The following is a 19,941-nucleotide window of genomic DNA, read 5'->3' as shown; positions in this document are numbered from 1 at the left end:
CTTGAAGATTTAAACCAAACTGTAATCAATGCATCAAAAACTTCAAATGAGTTCATCAAACATGACTCGTAGTTCAATCTGCTTTATTTTCGAATTGTCTCAGATGAAATGTAGTTCATGACGAACAATAGTTCATGATAAAACAAATGTGCTTGAAATCAGCTGAAGAATCAACAACATGAAATTACCCAATGTATTTCAGGCTATAATATGAGCCCTTCGTCAGGGGATTCTGAAATACATAGATAAGCTACATTACAAATACTCGTAACCAATGCTCAGAACTCATCAAAAGGTTGAGACAGGAAAATAATTAAATGGAAAAAAGCACATCAGGGCTCAATTAGAGGATAATATGAATGTAAAGACTGAAAGACTTAATTTATTGACCCTGTGCCCTGTGAAGGAGAGAGTGAGTGAAAAACCAAAAGCAAAAGGAAGATTGTTAAAACGCGAGGCCCACGTAATCAGAACTAGGCACTTTTAAGTGACGCGTGACGTGGACAAGTACTCGTGATCCTAAACCAAAACCGACTACGATTCCAAGTGAATACAATTACTCTGCTAGTGGTCAAAAGAATGTGCCCAGATTCATACTGCTTTGATTTGATTTGATTAGTATGCTTTTAAAGTGCACGAATGCCCGAGGGCATCTTGGCGCTACTGGTAGATGCGCTTCAGGTTATTGCAGAGGTGTGATTCTGGCTTAACAGGGATACAACCATGTTTTGACTGCTAAAGAATGCCAAGCATACCTCGGATACTAATGGAGCAAGGATTCGTAAAAGAGACTTGCTTGGATTCAATCCTCACAAATAACATGTAACAATGTAATCAATCTGTTTTGTAAATACTAAAACCGCAATACACCACGAACACTTTTATCTAGGGGAATCTTGTCTATGTGCATTACTAACCCGTAAAATGAATGTCTTAAAATGGCTGACAAAACGCGGGATTTCTGTTGCGCATGCGTCTACTGCATCTACGTAGTATGACTCTGTCGCTTTTTGTGGGAAACTTTTGCAGCTGCGCAATGGCACTAAAAATGGCCGCTTTGAACTCACACGCTAATGCATCTGCTGCTGATAAACAAAATCTTGTAAGTTGTATTAAACACTAATGCAAAAGGTTTAAACAAGTAAATGAGAATAGAGTAGAGATAAGTGATATACAGTGAAATCATTTGTTTCTATGTTCTAACGTGTCTTTTTCTGATTATATTATTAGTTCTTATTTGGACCTCGGAGGGTGACTGGAATCCCTACTACGCGCATGCTCATAAAGATTGGCCGAAAACAATGACGGCACCCGTGTCACTCATCCAAGAACACCTAGAATAAAGAAGCCTGGGAAAGTCGCACTGATGACCCCAGAGAATGCAACAATGTTGAATAAAATGTTTAATTCACTGAGTAATGTGAAATGCGTGTGGGAATAAAGCTATGGGAAAATAAAATTTAGGGGCGGGCACATAGACAATGGTTCACAGAGAAATGTTAAATTTTAAGTAGTTTGATGAACTCATCTCCTCATTCCAACCAATCAAATTAAGAGAAAACATTAGAATTGATACTTGAGGGGGTGGTACACGAATCAAGAACAGTATAATTGAGGTAAGATAGCTAGAAACTTGGTCCGACTTGTCAGATCTGTCATTCCGACTCGTCACTGACCCATTGCGTTTGCTGCTCCAGTTCTTGTCCGAGACTCTGTCTCAGACCCTGCTGGTGCCAGAAACTCTGTCCGAGAGTTTGAGATACTGATCGATAAATCTAATCATCTAGAGGGATTGCGGAAAAGGGACACCCAAGGAGAGTAGTGTCAGAGAGGGGTGCAATGCTGGCGTTGTACTTTAGAAGAAGATATCCTTTCAGATCTGAATCTGCCTGTTTCATCTACCTGTAATCTGCTTTGGAGATTCTATTCTGGCCCCCCATTACGGAGTTGGGTTCATCTTGACCAATAGGTAAATATAAATAGAAAATCTGTCTTTTATGCCTGCTTAACTTTTTCTTTTCTACCTTCCATGTACCGTCATAATTGATCATTTCAATTTGCTATTAATTATTTTGTGTATTTTGCCTCTTGATATGAAGGTGGTTACTGTAATTGAATCTTGACTCACAAATCAATTTGGATAAAGGTTTTCAAAACTTCTTGAGTCTGTGGTTATTCAGAGTAAAGAGGTCAAAGTAATTCTACCTTAAACTAGCTTAGCAACCTGATTTGTCGAAGAAATGATAAAAAAATGTATTGAATTGGTAAGACTTGGTAAAGGTGAATAACAAAATTACAGGTATTATTACTCAAAATCGATGCCAGCGAGGTTTCACTAGCTTACTGTGTGAATGTGGTTTGGGCCCAGGTGAGTATTAGGTGTATGTGTGACCAGAACCGGTGACCCGCGCTCCATCAATACTAAAGTAATCAACACAAGATACTGAAGCTGGCGTGAGGACCCTGCAAGAAGCATGTAATAATCAAAGTAATGTCCAAAAAGCAGAGTTGGGTTTCATCTTGACCCATAGGTAAATATAAATAGAAAATCTGTCTTTTATGCCTGCTTTCATTTTCCTTTCTTCCTTCCAGGTACCGTCATCATTGATCATTTCAATTTGCTATGAATTATTTGGTGTATTTTGCCTCTTGATATGAAGGTGGTTACTGTAATTGAATCTTGACTCACAAACCAATTTAGATAAATGTTTTCAAAACTTCTTGAGTCTGTGGTTATTCAGAGTAAGGAGATAAAAGTAATTCTACCTTAAACTAGCTTAGCAACCTGATTTGTGGAGGAAATGAAATAAATGTTATCAAATTCGTAAGACTTGGTAAAGGTGAATAACAAAATTACAGGTATTATTACTCAAAATTGATGCCAGCGGGGTTTCACAAGCTTACTGTATGGATGTGTTTTGGGTACAGGTGAGTATTAGGTGTATGTGTGACAAGAGCTGGTGACCCGCGTTCCATCAGGTTTTCTTGGTAGCAGAGGCATGGTTAGTTTCTTGTTAGTTAGGTAGGGAATATTGTAATTGAAATTATTGATATATGCATTAACATTTGTTGTTGTCGTCATCGTTATTCATGTTGTCTGAAGTTCCCGGGAATATTGAAGAGCGGGTGGTGAATGGAAACCATACTGCAGTGATGTTACTTGTCAGGATTCAAGAAAGAGCAACCAGTGGAAAGGGTACACCAAGAAAAGGAAAGAGAGGCAATAAATAAAAATAGAGAAGAATTAATACAGAAGATAACACAGTTAAACACTAATCTGGAAGCTCTAACTACACCTGTAACTATGGGTCCTGTTGTCCTGTTGTATGGAGATAAATCAAACTGTCCTAAAACTCCCGTCATGACTACACCAATCATAGAACTAGGAAAGAGAAAAATAATAGTTGACGACCAAGCTAGTGTTTGTGAGTCAGTAATTTCCTTAATGGACTTGCCGATAAGAGGGCAAATGAATGACACACCCAGAAGAGTCACACCAGGTAGTTCAAAAGAGGTGCGAATTGAGACATCCACTGAAACAAAGAGTGCCACACTAATAACACCAGAAGAGTTAGAAAGATGGACACGAGATATAGAAAAACCCGATCCCCCATCAAAAATACTAGATGTTTTCAAACTAAGAGTAGAATTGGAAGAGATGATAGCAGGAAATGTAGGGTTGGAAAGTTTGAATACCTTCAATGAGGAAGAATTGCTGTTCATTTGCAGAAGTATAACGCGAAATACAAACATATTTCATGAAAAATGAATGAATTTGGCTTTGGAAATGGGAATTGATGTGGGAAGATCCAAGGTTCTGCAAAAACCTTATAGAGCAGAATTTTCTGATAGGGATTTAGAATATATGAACATGTCTGGGAGAAAGTTGCAAGTTAAGCAATTGATGATGATATTGCAAAAATGGGGAGACCTAGACAGATGGAAAGCAAGGTGGACAAAGAAAAAGGAAGAAGCACAGGACACTCGAGTAACATCAGAGTATTTATTGAAAGAATCAGAAAAGGCAGAAGGGTTGTACCCAATGAGAGAAGTTCCAGGGGGAGGTTATGTACATGTCCCATGGACAAGACAGGATATTTTGTCATTTACAAATGATTTCCCAATACTGAGGGAGAAGCATGTGGAATGGTATAGACAAGTCAAAAGGTTTGTGAAGGTTTCAAAAGTTTTTTTTGAAAGATTTGGATGGTTTGTTTGACATAGAGGTAGCAGCTGATTTGTGGGCTGAGTGTAAAATTACGGTTGATTGTACCTGAGAGACAAGAAGACTGGAGTCCCGTCTGAAGAAGTAATGAGAAAATATAACCGGTCATAACTTTCTTGAAAGGGAAAATATTTCCTGAAGGAAACAGATTGGGTAAAGATAGATAGAACAACTCAAGAAAAAGATGAAATCAGTCCGTACGTATTATGAGTGCCTTCTACAAGTGTTCAAACAGTATAGCTGGTTGGAAAGCATTGAAAATAAAGATATGACTCATTTTGTATATCGATTTGTAAATGGATTAAAAAAGGAAATTTCTGAAATGATTAAGCAACATAATTTGTGTTGGCAAGCAAAGCAGGCAAGCAAAGCCAATAGAAGAAATTTTAAAATATGCAAAGTACTGTGGAGATGAAATTGACAATAGACGAAAGATTTTAGAAGAAAAGGTAATGTGGGCTCAAGTTAAATTGGCAGAACAGCAAGAAATTCAGTTACATAACATGGCAGGGAAATCAGGAAAAGGGCAAGGAAATGGCGAAAATAATGGGGAAAACCAAAAGGACGATTAAGTAGAGAAGAGGCAAAGAAGAAATTCCCTTGTCATGGGTGCGGAAAATTGGGGCATTGGAAGGACGAGTGTAAAAATATACAAAATAATAATAATAGCCCAAATCCAAATTTAAATCCACAGACACAGAATGAGGTGATAATGAGTCAACCACAACAGGTTGTAAACCTGCAGAATCAATTGCCACCTGCCCCTATGCCAAAATGTGTGAGTCAAGCCAAGTAAAGTACGGACACCGGATTTCAAGAAGGAAGTGGTAAGAAAAATTACCTAACATCACAGTTTCTTTTGCAGGATTCATATTTCGAAAACCAAGATCAATGACGGTGTCTGAGAGGGGGGGGGGTAAGGATTGCGTACTTGGCGCATCCTTACCGGTAGACCAGTCAGGTCCGTATATCGACGGGAAGGTAGAGGGAAATGACATCACATTTTTGTTGGACACTGGCGCTACCCATTCTACTTTGAGAGCAGCAGACATTCCAAACCTACCCCTATCTGGAGAAGTGATCCAAGTAGTTGGCGTTTCTAACAAACAAATTAGGACCCCTATTACAAAGCCAATGGAAGTATGCATTGGAAACTTCAAAGAGATGCACAAGTTGTAGTGTGCGACTCCAGTCCCGTGAATTTATTAGGAAGAGATTTGTTGTGTAAAATGAATTGCACAATATTCTGCACACCGGATGGTGTTGCCATTCAAACCCCAGATGAAGATGGAATATACAAAATCATGCTAGCTAAGCAAGGAGCAGATGTAAATGAGTTGTATTCAATAATAACCCAGGATGACTTGCCAGAAGAAGTAAAATTGACAGTAAATCCAGGTGTGTGGGATTTTGCTGGGAAAGAAGTAGGACTAATGACAGATGTAGACCCTGTGAAAGTGACTGTAAAGGAAGGTGCAGTTTTCCCAAACACCCAGCAATACAAAATAAATCCTGAAGTCAAAGCAGGTGTTGCAGCAGAAATAAATAGAATGGTCGAACAAGGCATATTAAAAGAGATTTTAAGTAGTCCTTGTAACTCACCTATAATTGGCATTAAGAAACCAAATGGCAAATATAGGGTAGTTCAAGCTTTACGAAAGATTAATAAGATTGTTGTCCCCTGTTGTCCAGTGGTGCCCAGCCCTGCAGTGATTCTGTACCAAATACCATGGAATGCCAGGTGGTTTACCATGATTGATTTGATTGATTGATTGATTGATTGATTGATTACCTTGACCCATGTCCCCCGTCTATTCTTAACCGCATACCGGAAGCAATTTCCCCTTCACTATCCACCATATGCAACGCAATGTTCGCAACAGGAATATATCCTTCAGTCTGGAAAGAAGCGATCATAAGGCCACTACTGAAAAAACCAACGCTAGACCCTCTTCTCCCAGCAAGCTACAGACCGATCGCTTGTCTCCCATTTCCAGCAAAGATTTTTGAAAAGTCCATGAACTTGCAGCTGTCAAAATACATCAATGACAACAATTTGCTAGATGATACACAGTTCGGCTTTAGGCAGGGACATGGGACAGAGACGGCACTACTGAAAGCCGCGGACGAAATCAGAATAACCATGGACAAGGGAGGAGCAGCTGTCTTGATACTCCTAGATCTCTCCGCTGCATTTGACACGGTCGATCATATTACCTTGATCGACCGTGTCGCAGCTCTGGGAATAGGAGGAACAGCTAAAGACCTGATTGCTTCGTTCCTCACCAATCGGCAGCAGACTGTCAAAATGGGCAATTTCACCTCCCGAACCTTCTCTCTCCCCTGTGGCGTTCCACAGGGCTCCTCGCTAAGTCCGACGCTTTTTAATATCTATGTATCGGACTTGGCGAGGGTGATAAAATCCTATGGCATTGCCCTGACAACATACGCCGATGACACGCAACTAGTGCTGTCGGTGTACAATAACGGAGCTAGCGTGTCAGCCAACTTCCAGGAGGGCATGAAGGCAATAGGCTCCTGGATGTCATCAAATTGCCTCAAGCTTAACTCCGACAAAACGGAGGTGATGACATTCGGGAGCTTGAAACCAGCATGGTCCCCAAAATGGTGGCCACCGGAGCTGGGACTCCCCCCCCAACCGGTGACTAAGGTCCGCAACCTGGGAGTCATATTCGACAACAAACTGACCTTCCACCATCACGCAAATGCCGTCTTATCATCTGCATTTTATACACTCAAAAAGATCAAGAAACTTCTTCCATATCTACCACAGTCAGCCGGTAAAACACTTATCAGTACTTTAGTATTTTCAAAAACGGACTACTGTAACTCTTTGCTTCTTAATGCGCAAGAAGGAGTCCTCAATAAATTCCACACTGTTCAAAATGCGGCCGCAAGAATTTTACTTTCTATCCCCAAATTCGCATCAGTATCCCATCACATCAAAGAGCTCCACTGGCTACCCATCAGGAGCCGAATAAAATTCAAGGCTCTTTGCATAGCCTACAAGACCCTGAACTATCCAGGGCCTAAGTTCCTAAAAATGGCTCTCCATCCACTGGAGCATAGCAGAACACTTCGATCCTCTACAACCTTTCTGCTGTCTGTCCCTCGGACAAAAAAAGCCACTTGGGGAGATAGGTGTTTCACTACAGCCACTGCTAAATTATGGAACACCCTCCCTTTGCATATAAAAACTGCCCCCACCCTCATTAAGTTCCGAAAGAGCCTCAAGACGTGGCTTTTCTCCTCTGTTTAAATCCCCTTAAAGAGTAAGGAGTCCTCTGAACGCCAGCGCCGAGACACCTGCATAGGTATTTGCGCGCTTTAAAAATAGCAAAAATAAATAAATAAATAAATTTATGTCATGCTTTTTTCTCCATCCCATTGCATCCAGATAGCCAGTTTTTATTTTATTTTAAATTTGATGATCGTGTTTATGCTTGGAATCGTGTCCCTCAAGGGTACACAGAAAGTCCATCAATTTTCAATGAGATTTTGAAAAAATGTCTTGAGACTTTAGTAATGCCTAAAGAATCTGTCCTTGTACAGTATATTGATGATCTTTTAGTCATTTCAAAAACAAAAAGTGACTGTGTGACAGATTCCATAGCTTTGCTGAACCATTTAGCCAAAGGTGGACATAAAGTGTCCCCTGAGAAGCTACAGTTTTGCAGAAAAGAAGTGAAATAGCTAGGACACCAGATAGAACGTGGAGAAAGGAGAGTGACCTCAGAAAGAATCAAAATAATAAAACAAATGAAGTTGCCACAAACCTAGAATGAAATAAGGATGTTCCTAGGGGTAGTTGGGTATTGTAGACAGTAAATTATGGGGTTCTCCATGCTGGCAAAACCTTTGATACAAATGACGAAGAAATCAGCAAAAGAACAGATAGAATGGGATGATGAGAGCACAAAATCCTTTCTGAAATTACAAGATTGTTTATGTGAAGCCACTGCTTTAGGTATGCCCGACTATTCAAAAGATTTTGCATTATTTTGTTGTGAGAGAGATAATTGTGCCCTCTCAGTTTTAACTCAGATTCATGGCCTGATGCGACACCCAGTGGCATACTTTTCTGCTACCTTAGATCCTGTAGTATCCGCTTTGCCAGGATGCCTAAAAGCTGTGGCAGCAACATGTGTGAGTCTGAAGCAAAGTGAAACAATTGTGATGGGACACCCTGTAAAGGTATATGTCCCCCATGCAGTTGTAATTCTCTTAACACAAACTCGTACACAGTACCTTACACCAAGTAGAGTAACCAAGCATGAAAGGATCATTTTAGGTGCAGAAAATGTGACAATTGTTCGATGTACTGTACTTAATCAGGGCTGTTTCTAGGTGTTTTGCCGCCCTAGGCGAGAATTGAAAAATGCCGCCCCTCCATTTACTACCATCACTCTCTCCCCCTGTCATTCAGGCTAGAAGAATTAATGCATTAGATATTCCCAAACTCATGTTTTTCGCCACCCTCCCCCTTTTGCCTCCCTAGGCGGCCGCCTAGTCTTGCCTAATGGTAGAAACGGCCCTGTACTTAATCCAGCTACTCTGTTACCAGATCCATACAATGAGGAAGCAAAAGATTACCCAGAACATGCCTGTCTTGATGTAACAGAACTTAGTGCAAAACCACATCCAGATATACAAGATGAGCCATTAAAAAATGCTGAACATGAATTCTTTGTATAAGGTTCATGCATGCGCCATGAAGAGGGAGGATTAAGTGCTGCTCGTCCTGTGTGTACATTGGCTGAAAAAGTCACGGCATCCTATTTACCAGGAGTCCGGTCTGCACAAATAGCCAAATTGATTGCTTTAATTAAAGCCTGCAAAAAGGGGAAAAATTGGAGAGTAACCATTTACACTGACAGTCAGTATGGTTAAAGGGTTGTGCATGACTTTGGCCAGCTTTGGGTGCAGCAAGACTTTCTGACTTCTTCAGGGTCTCCCATTAAAAATGAAAACATTGTCAAAGAATTGCTTGAAGCAATACAATTACCAAAAGGAGTGGCAGTGGTCAAGTGTGCCGCACACAGTCAGGAAATGACTGTGTGACTGCAGGCAATTGGTACGCTGACCAGGTCGCCCAAAATTGTGCCAGATTCCGAATGGCAGTAAACAGAAAAATTGAAAATTGTCAAAACAGCTGCCAATTTATGCTATTGTCAGGGTTAGAAACATGGAAAGAAGTGAAAGATCTACAGAACAAAGCAGAAACAAAGGAGAAAGAGGAGTGGGTGAAAATTGGTTGTACACAAAGGAAGCAAGATGGTGTGTGGGTCTACTTAGACGATAGACCTGTGTTGCCAGACAGCATGCTTGCACCTATGGCTAGAATGTATCACTGAGACACTCATATAGGCCGAGATGCAATGATTAGACTTTTCAGGCAGGATTGGTTTAACCCAAGGTTTAGAAATACGGCTGAAAGGCTTTGCCAAAGATGTATGACATGTCAGCAAATTAATCCAGGCAAGAGAACAATAGTCTATATGGGCAAAATTGGAAAGGCTGAAGGATCATTCATAAGACTTCAAATTGACTTCATTCAGTTACCTGCTTGTCGAGGATTAAAATATGTACTTGTCATTGTATGTTTATTTTCAAAATGGGTGGAGGCATACCCCACCAAGAGAAATGACAGTTTAACCGTAGCCAGACTTCTATTGAGAGAGCTCATTCCTCGATTAGATTTTCCAGTGGCACAATTAAGTCAAGGTTTGGGAAAGTGTGTGCATCTACTCCCCTAGACTGGCCTGATGCCCTACCTCTTGTTCTGATGGGACTCAGAAGTATTCCAGACAAAAATACTCGATTGAGTCCCCATGAAATTGATGCAGCGCGTAAACCTGGGTAGCGGGAATCAAGACAAAATCCCGTACCTAATATCCTCCCTTCGTCACAGGCCAAATATCACATTTACACATTCATTCCTACAATCAGTGGTGTGGCCCATGACACCAACATTCACACTTCACTTCTCACTGGCCTCCACTTACAGGAAATATGAATGTTCCAAGCGCTGACATGAAAGGAATACCTTATAACCTATAGAGAGAAATGTATTTACACATTTATACACTAATATCCTTATCCCTGCAGTTCTCAGTCTTAAACATCAAGATACTCCTCCCACGTGATCAATGGATCATTTAGTTGGATTAGTAAGGTGATTTAGACGAGCTAAAAACACTTTTGATACCTTGATCTTTACCTCCCTTAATAAATGACAAAACACATTTTCTTGTTTATCAATATTTGTTTATCTAATTATTGCAAGGGTTTAAGTTCCATCTATTAAATTTTATTAGATCGCAGAACATCATATTTACCTAATCTGGCTATTCGTCATCCTCTAAGTCAGAGGATTTAGTCATCAATCAGTCAGAGTTCGAAAGTTATTCATGCAGCACGCTACAGTCCCATAAATGGACAAGGATCAGAGCCGTGCAAGCATCAATCAGTGCCTATAGATTTTAGGAAGTCCTTAGTTCATCAAAGAAATGGGCAGCAATTCAGTCTGTCAAAGAGTCAGGAATACAGCGTCACCGTCATCTCCGTCAGCAAAAGAAAATATAAGGAAGCAGCAATCCTCTCTATTCTACCGTCATTTTATAATGAAAGTAAGGTCAAGAAGATACATTTTACAGAATTAGGGCTTCACCCATTGGTTGGTTGGGTTCGTTTGGTGAGGTTTCACACAGTTCAGGATGTTAGGTCATTATACTTGATGGTTCCGTTTTTTGTAGAAATCCTTTGTCAAGTTACTTGGCAGGCTTCCCATCGTGACCTTGTCTGGGTACAACGAGAGCGGGGTTATGCCGAGGCCACTGGTACATGTGGTAACACATGCGCACTTCGCCCGAAACCTCGTGGAATGGTGGCCATCGCGTTGAGTTAGTTCGGCGGCCATCTTGGTTTTAGGCCCAAAGGACAACTTAAGCGAAACAAACACAAAAGAGTAATTAATACATAGATATAATGAATAAAATGGTAAACCCTCACTAATTCTCTTATGTGCTTGTAATTAACTAGCGTATTGCGACATTTAAAGCGTTCATATTCACCCATCGTTGTCATCTGGTGCAACATTACAAAAATGTCACAAAAGCAACATATATCATGCAATATTCTATTTTCTAATGTTAATATGCGTACATATGTTAATAATAACAATTATTTAGCCATGCAAAATGCAAATACCACGTGTATTTCATACATTAGTAATTGTTGATTAGACTTCAAGCAAACACATTAATAGTATTATAATTAATAGATTATTCTAATTAGTACAGGCATGCAGAATGGGGGGGATATACAAAAATGTTGTATTTCCCGCTCCATCAATCCCCCCTTTGGTGATTTTATCACCACACCATTAAAATTTTGTATCCCTTTTCATGGAGTCGAAATGATTTCTTGCTTTTATTCACATCTCAGTTTCCCCAATATCTTCTCTTTTGGCTGTCTTATACATACTTTCCTTTACCTCTTCTAATTATATTTCTTCAAATTCTCTCTCTTGTTTCTTATCTTTTCTTCTTAAATTTTCCCTGTTTAACTTTTTATCCTAATCTTAATATTAATACTAAGAAAATCGCACACGATAATGGAAATAAAATTTTACCTAAGAAGGTACTACCTAAGTTTACTAAGAGATTTTTAATAGAGGATATTTTCTTACCAAGTTTTTCCCAAACACCTTCAACCTCCAGTGGTGCAATTTCATCATGCAGTTCAGTTATATTTTTAATATAAATTTTCAAATCTTTACTTTCGTCTGGAATGTAAGTACAACAATGTTGAACTTTCAGCATTCCACAGACTCCACCCTCTTTTGCCAATTATATATCAAGGGCAAGTCGATATTGCATTACCATGGCACACATGGCAATCATTTCAGTAAAATAAAAATCCTCCAGCGGTGCTTGTTGACAAGCGATCCACTACTGTTGATAGCTTTCTAATTTTGTTCGCAATCAGAGATATTCCCACTGCTGGTATCAGTGCTCCAAAAATGTCACCTACAATTTTTGACCAAGATTCTCTCTTTCTAGGTGCTAAATAACTACCTAACTTATGTGCACCATCTTCTTCTCTTCCCATATGAAAAATCTTTGGGAAAACCAGGCCTACATAACATGTGCCATACCAATGGTCTAGCAAACGATATTACACCTTGCTCCCGCAGATAAAGTATAATCCAGGAAAAACTGGATCATTTCCTCCTTTAAATCTCTATCCACCCATGATTTGGTATGTATCATGGCAGTCACTGTTACCTACAAAGTAAATATCATATGCAGTTTGATTCCTTCTAATACACAATTTTCCCTTCTGAGGCCAATCTAAAGCCATAGTTGGACTAGCTTCTCCCTTCAGGTGTTTTTCCATTTCTACATCCCAAACTGTCTTTTCCACTTTTCCCCCAGGTGCCTTCCTTTGCATTTTCAATCACCTTTCTTCAACCATATCTAAAAACGTCTTTTCTTCTTTCTTTAAACTGCAAGTCAAATTATTTCTAAATATATATTCTAACGTTAGTTCTTTAGTCTCTAAGAAAAATTCACCTAATACCTTTGCAGGTTTTACCTTATTTAACTTGTTAATTGATGGCACTTGTGAAAATATGTTATCTACATCTGAGAAATAATATTCTAACTTCCCTGTTTGGTAAAATAAACTAGCTATTACACTACATGTTATTCCATAAGTTACTGGAAGGTGGTGATAAGTCACTCCCTCCGAAACAGATGCAGGTAACTGCATACAGACATAGCAGTCCCTTACGTCCATTGTCTTTACATATTCATACAGTAATTTTGAAAATACATTGTTAGAAAAATCAGTTATAGATCTGTCTTTATGCAAATAATTTCTATCTATTATAGTCGGAAGTACCTTTTGAATCTTCGGTACATTAGTTTTGTTTTCACTATGTCCTTCTATTGTGTCTATGGTAACCTTAAATGAGATCATCAGCGCTAGTATACTCCACAGAAGCATTAGTAATCCTGTACAACAACAACACATTTTACACCATCTCTTCAAAAATATACATCTACCTTTTCTATTATCTGTGTTTGCCATTTTTGTAAAAATGAACAGTGTCTTTTGACTTAGCCTCTTCTACTTCACAACTAGTTTGTCTAACCCAAGGCTCTAAGCACCTACTTGGTTCTACCAGTTTTTGTCTTTTCCAGTATTTTATTGTTTTTCCATTAGCAGCTTTCTTGTCTCATTCAGTTTGGCATTTCATCATCTTTCACCTTTCCTTTGTGATCTGAATACAGAATGTCCTGAACATCCGTCTCTTCTCCAATATCGGATAAGATAACTCTCAGGATTTCCGATTCCTCTTCTTACTCAACCACTTCTGGTACAGTCACCTCTGAGTTTCCTTGGCTATCCGCCTCTTCTTTTATTTCAGGCAGGGCCACATACACCCATTCCGGCGACTTATACTTCTGGTTAGGTTTTCTCGTTCTTTTGCTTTCCTTTATTATAATTATTTCTTCGTCTTTTGATTTCTCTTGACTTGTCACTTCATTCACCTGTTCAGCTCTTGGTGAATTTGCTTGTGTCAGTCGTTATCTCAGCCTTTTTATTTTGTTTGGCCAGACTTCATCTTTTGCTGATATTTTCAGTTTACTTCCTTTATCATTCTTTTCAGTTCTCCAGGCTCTCTTTCTTAAGACTCTACCTTCTGGTACTTCATCTTAGCTTTCCTCTGACTCTGTTTCAACTTTCTTTTTACTGTCAATAACTTTTCTTTCCACCACTTCTTTCGTGCCATGGCAGACATCATGCTATCAAGCATAACTGGTCTTCCACCCCGATAGACCCACACATGGTCTTTTTCTCTTGGTGCACATCCTGCTTTTACCCACTGCTTCATTTCCTCATCTCCTGCTTCTTCCTGCAACTGCCTTACTTCCTCCCAGGTACCCATAATGTTAGTAAACATTAAGGTGCAAGAAGTCACTTCTTTCTCCTTTGCCCTATTAATTGAATTCTGATTACGTGCACAGTATTGGGCCATATCATTGGTGTATTTGTTGCCGATGGCAAAGTAATCGCCAGACTGTCTATGTGCAGCACACTTCACAACAGCCAACTACTTAGGCAGCTGTATCGCCTCAAGCAATTTTCCAACCACTTCAGCATTCTTAATGGGAGTTCCACTTGATGTCAAAAATCCTCTCTGTAGCCATATTTGGCCGGAGTCATGCACCACACCAAATCTGTACTGACTGTCAGTGATTACAGTCACTCTCACACTCTTCCCAATCTTGCATGCTCTAGTCAAAGCAACAAGTTCAGCTACTTGGGCGGATTTTACTCCTTTCAGGTAGGATGCTTCCATTACTGCTGCAACCGTGCATATTGCATATGCTGCGCTCAACATTCCATCATCTGTTCTTAGGCAGGAACCATCTACAAACATCACAAAATCACTTTCTGGCAATGGCACATCTTTTATGTCAGGACATGGTTTGGTACAGAAATCGAGTACATCCAGACAATCATGATCTGCTTCATCTCTGACTTCCACATTCTCACCATCAGGCAGCAACGTTGAAGGATTCACATTCAAACATCTCTCAAGGCTTACATTCGTTGCACCTAATATGACTTTCTCGTACTTAGTCAGCCGACTATGTGTCATGAGGTACAAACACTTTCACAGGATATCCCATCACAATTCCTTCACTCTGTTCCAAACTCCGACAGGTAGCAGCCACTGCTTTCAAGCACCCAGGTAAGGCTACAGCTACTGGGTCTAGCATTGATAAAAAGTATGCAATTGGTCTCCTCAGCTTTCCATGCTTCTGTATTAATACAGAAAGTGCACATCCATTCCTCTCACTGCAATACAACTCGACTCCTTCTCATAATCAGGCATTCCTAATGCTGGTGCTTAACACAAACCATCTCTCAATCTTTTAAATGCTTCTTTGTTCAAATCAATGGGGTCTCTCACATCACTTCTTGTCAAGCGTACCAAGGGCTTTGCAATCAGGGAGAAATTGCTTATCCATTGGCGACAATATCCAACCATTCCAAGAAACATTCTCACCTCTCTTTGCGTCATAGGGGGTCTCATTCCTTTTATGATCCTGATTCTGTCTATCGTTATTTTCCTCATTCCCTTTTCGATGTTATGACCTAAATAATGTACTTCCTTTTTGCAAAATTGCAATTTTGATGGTGACACTTTAAGTCCTCCATCTGCTAGATGATTCAGCAAGGCAATAGTGTCCATTACACAAGCTTCGTGGGTTTTCGATGCCACAAGAAGGTCGTCGATCTACTGTACTAACACTGAATACTCTGCCATCTCGAGACTTTCTAAGGATTTCTTCAGTATCTGATTAAAAATCGAGGGGCTTTCTGTATACCCCTGTGGAATTCGGCACCAAGCCAAAATACGCTTGCCAAAACGAAACGCAAAAACTTGCTGGCTGTCATGGTGCAATGGAATGGAAAAGAAAACATGGCATAAGTCAATTACAGTATACCATTCTGCATCATGGGGAATCTGATACAAAATCACAGATGGATTTGGTACAATGGGACAACACGATACAACGATTTTGTTTATCTTTCTCAAATCGTGCACTATTCTGAACTTCCCATTAGGCTTTTTCAGTCCCATAATCGGGGAATTACATGGACTACTCATTATTTCTCTCAAAATGCCTTGTTTTATCATTTTCTCAATTATTGGAGTAACTCATTCAACTATTTCAGGTGTCAGTTTATATTGAGGGACATTTGGATAGCTTACTCCTTCCTTCACCGTTATTTTTACTGGGTCCACATTTCTCATTAGTCCCACATCTTCTCCCGTGAAATCCCAGACTTCTGCCTTTACAGTCTGTTTCAATTCTTTGGGTAATTCATCAGGGTTAAATACAGCATAGGCTTCAGTAACCTCAGTTTCCCTGTTTGCCATAGTCATCTTATACAGCACATCTTCATCAGGGGTCTCAAATGCTATACCATCAGGGGTACAGAAAATAGTGCAATTCATTTTGCACAGCAGATCCCTACCTAACAAATTTACAGGACTTGTGTCGCACACGACAAAGCGGTGCATTTTAGAGAATTTCCCTATGCTAACTTTCACTGGTTCTGTAAGATAAGTTTTAATCTGTCTATTGGATACACAAACTACTTGGATTGTTTCATCCGAGAGAGGAAGATTCTTAACATCAGCTGACCTAACAGTTGATCGAGTAGCACCAGTATCGACTAGGAAAGTAATATTTTCATTATTTATCTTCCCATCCACAAATGGGCTAGTCTGGTCTACTTCTAGAGTTGCGCCAAGTACGCACTCTTCTTCCTCCCTTCGGCACCGTCAATAACCTTCTTCTGAATCGCTCGCATCGCGTTGTAGCCAATACTGCGAAACAGCGCTAGCGCGCGGCAGCCTAGTTACCTGTTCTTCGTTGTAGAATCCTGTCTCATTACTGTATTTCTGTGAATTTTTGTTTGTGGAAAAGGCGGTTTTGGCACCTGATTCTTTTCGGTAACAACCTGCTGCTGTCGCTGCGGTTGACCACTCACCTCATTCTGCACCTGTGGATTTAATGATGCATTTTCATTATTAGTACTTGGGGGAAATTTACACTCGGATTTCCAATGCCCTATTCTACCGCAATTATGACATGGAAATTTCTTTTTGGCCTCTCCTATGTTAAAATTTCCCCTACCTTTCCCAGGAGGGAATTTTCTGGGGCCTGTATTCGCTTGTTAAGCTAACTGGGCTTCCTGTCTTTCTGCCACTTTTACTTGTGCCCACATAGCCTTTTCTTTTAATTTACGCTGTTTAGCTTCAATCTCATCACTGAGATATTTTGCGTGTCTCAATACTTCATCTATTTTCCTATTTTGCCAATCTACAGTATGATGCTTAATCATTTCACTAATTTCTGGGCGTAAACCATATACAAATCTGTATACAAAATGACTCAAATCTTTTTCACTCAAATTTTCATCACCACTGAACTGTTTAAAGGCCAAAATCAATCTTTCGTAATAGGCATGTACCGACTCCTTACTTTCCTGATGAGTTCTGTAAATTTTTACCCAATCAGTTTCTTTAGGAGGTACTTTATATTTCAAAAAGGCAATAACCTGTTCGTATTTCTTCATTACCTCGCGGTCTGGGGCTCCTGTCTTTGGATCCCTAGGGTATTCTTGTGTGGGCCAATTTATCATTAATTTGCACTCTGTCCATAAATCTGCTGGCACTATTATGTCAAACAGGCTATTTAGATCAATCCATAATACTTTAGATAATTTCACAAATCTGTCCACTTGCCTATACCACTCGACAGGCTTTTGGCGTAGTCAAGGAAAATCATTTGTAAATGACAAAATATCTTTTCTAGTCCATGGAACATGTTCATATCCTCCTCCTGGAATTTCTCTCATGGGGCATTCTGTTACTACCTTTTCCTTTTCTCTAACGGGGAAAGCTGCAAATGTCTTATCTGAGGCATCATCTCGTTTTCGATACCATATGCTTCTCCATTTATCCACATCTCCCCATTTTCTCAGCAAGATAATTATTTCCTTAATCTGACTTATTCGTCCTGTGGTATTCAAATTTTCAATATCTTTTTCAGTAAAATCTATTCGATATGGTTTCTGTAGGGCCTTTACCTTTTCAATATCTATACCCATTTCATTTGCTACTTCTTCTAATCTTTCATGCAGATTTTTCGCTCTCCAAGTTATGCTTTTACACAAAAACAGTAACTCCTCATCCAGGTAAGTTTTTAACTTTTCTGTGGGGATAGTTCCTACTATTAATTCTTCCAGTACCATTCGTAGTTTGGCCACATCTATTGATTGGGATTCTTTGTCTTTTCTCTGCAAGCTTCTCAACCATTCACTCAATTCTTCTGAAGATGATCCTACTGGTTTTTCTACATTATTTCGTTCTAAGTCCCTTTGAGTCTCCTATACTGACTCCATTGTCATTGTATGTCTTTCTGCTATATTTTAACCTAAAAATGGGTTATTCAAAGTATTTGGCTCAATTGTACTTACTGTCTGTCTCCATGGAATTTCATTTAGGCTCTGCTTTGGCTTCTCAATCTGTTTATTACTGTTATAAGGAACTGTTAAACAATGTTCACTATCTTTCTGTTTATCAAAAATAGGCATCACAGGGCCTATAGTCACTGGAACAGTTACAGCTTCTACATTTTTGGTCAATTCTCTTATCTTTTCAGTTAATTCTAAAGTTGTTTTTGCTAATTCTACCGAATTTTCTCCACTCGTTTTATCATCTGATTTCCTCTCTATCTCTCTCATGGAATTATTTTTCCCTAATTCTTGAGGTACTGGTTCTGTCTTAATGAGTCGCAAAGTTTCTCTCATTTGGGCACTTGGTGTTAACATTTCAGATTCTGGTTGATACGGAGGTGGATTTTTATAAAACATGTCATCAAGAACATCGTCCTCCGATTCATTCACTCCATACCCTCTTGGTTCTATATTATGTCTCTTTTCCGTAAATTTTTTACCTCCAATTTCTTCAACGTTTCTTACAGGAAACAACCCATCCGTCATACTTGCATTCCGCCACCTTCTCATTCTTTCATCATGAGTGTCATGTCCATATCTACCAAACATGTATGTATACCTTCCGCCACTTCTCTGTCTTTCTCTGTCATGCATCTCATCTTCCCATTCTGTCAATGCTTCAAACTGTGTTGGTCTAGGTCTCGGTTCTAGATTCATCATTTTCTCTCTCAAATTTCTCAAAACCGCTAGACTAAACGAACCATGCTCTGGAAATGCCAAAACTCCATCATTCTTGGTATACTTCACCCAGTTATCCAACCAAATAAAAGTATGATATCCGTATTTCGCAACCATGAAGGATGCGGGGGTTTTCGGTGGGGGAAGCAACTGTCCTTCCCTAGCCACAATCGGTTTGTCCTTTTTAAACCATTTCTTGATTTTCCCAAAACAGGACTTTTCCTCCTTTTCAGGTGGATCCTAATACATCATTTTGTCTTTCGTGTATCGCTAGTCTTTTCCTTATGACTGTTCTGTTATTTTAACCAATCGTAGCGCGACTCACACTAACGCACCAATCCGGAGCGTCAACGTCACTTCTTCAATTCTCCAATCCCAGCGCGTCTCACACCGACACACCAATCAGCAGAGTCTGCATCACCCTTCAATTCTCCAATCCTAGCGCGGCATACACTAATACATCAGTCAGGGGCGTCTACGCTTCTTACTGACCAACCAATCCCAACGCAGCTTTTCTGACGTTAGCTTTCTCCCTGTCGCAGCTCCTGCTCCTGCTGACCCCTCCTTTACAAAATTTATCGGTAACTTTTCTTAAGTTCTTTTTATTTACATATCTGTTAGTAAACATAATAACGCCACCATTGTCCGCTACGCTAACCAAAGAATAGTTAATGACCTTTCTCGCAAGAATTCCGTCTTTCTCGAGAGCAGCGCTTACCTCTGCCCTACTACGGAATCGTTACTTCCGTTGATAAAGTAGCACATCCCTCTACCTTACCCTTCTAGCTAACTGTTTCTCCAGAATTAAGACACCTAGTTGGAGACCCAATGCTCCTGAGAAATAAAACCAGAGTTTCGCAATTAACCCGAATGCCTTTTCATTCCTGCATTTTTACACGGAAAAT

Source organism: Triturus cristatus, chromosome 2_2 (genome assembly GCF_964204655.1).
Source record: "Triturus cristatus chromosome 2_2, aTriCri1.1, whole genome shotgun sequence".
Lineage (NCBI taxonomy): Eukaryota > Metazoa > Chordata > Amphibia > Caudata > Salamandridae > Triturus > Triturus cristatus.
The sequence above is the reverse complement of the archived record's forward strand: the minus strand, read 5'-3'. Positions refer to the sequence as shown.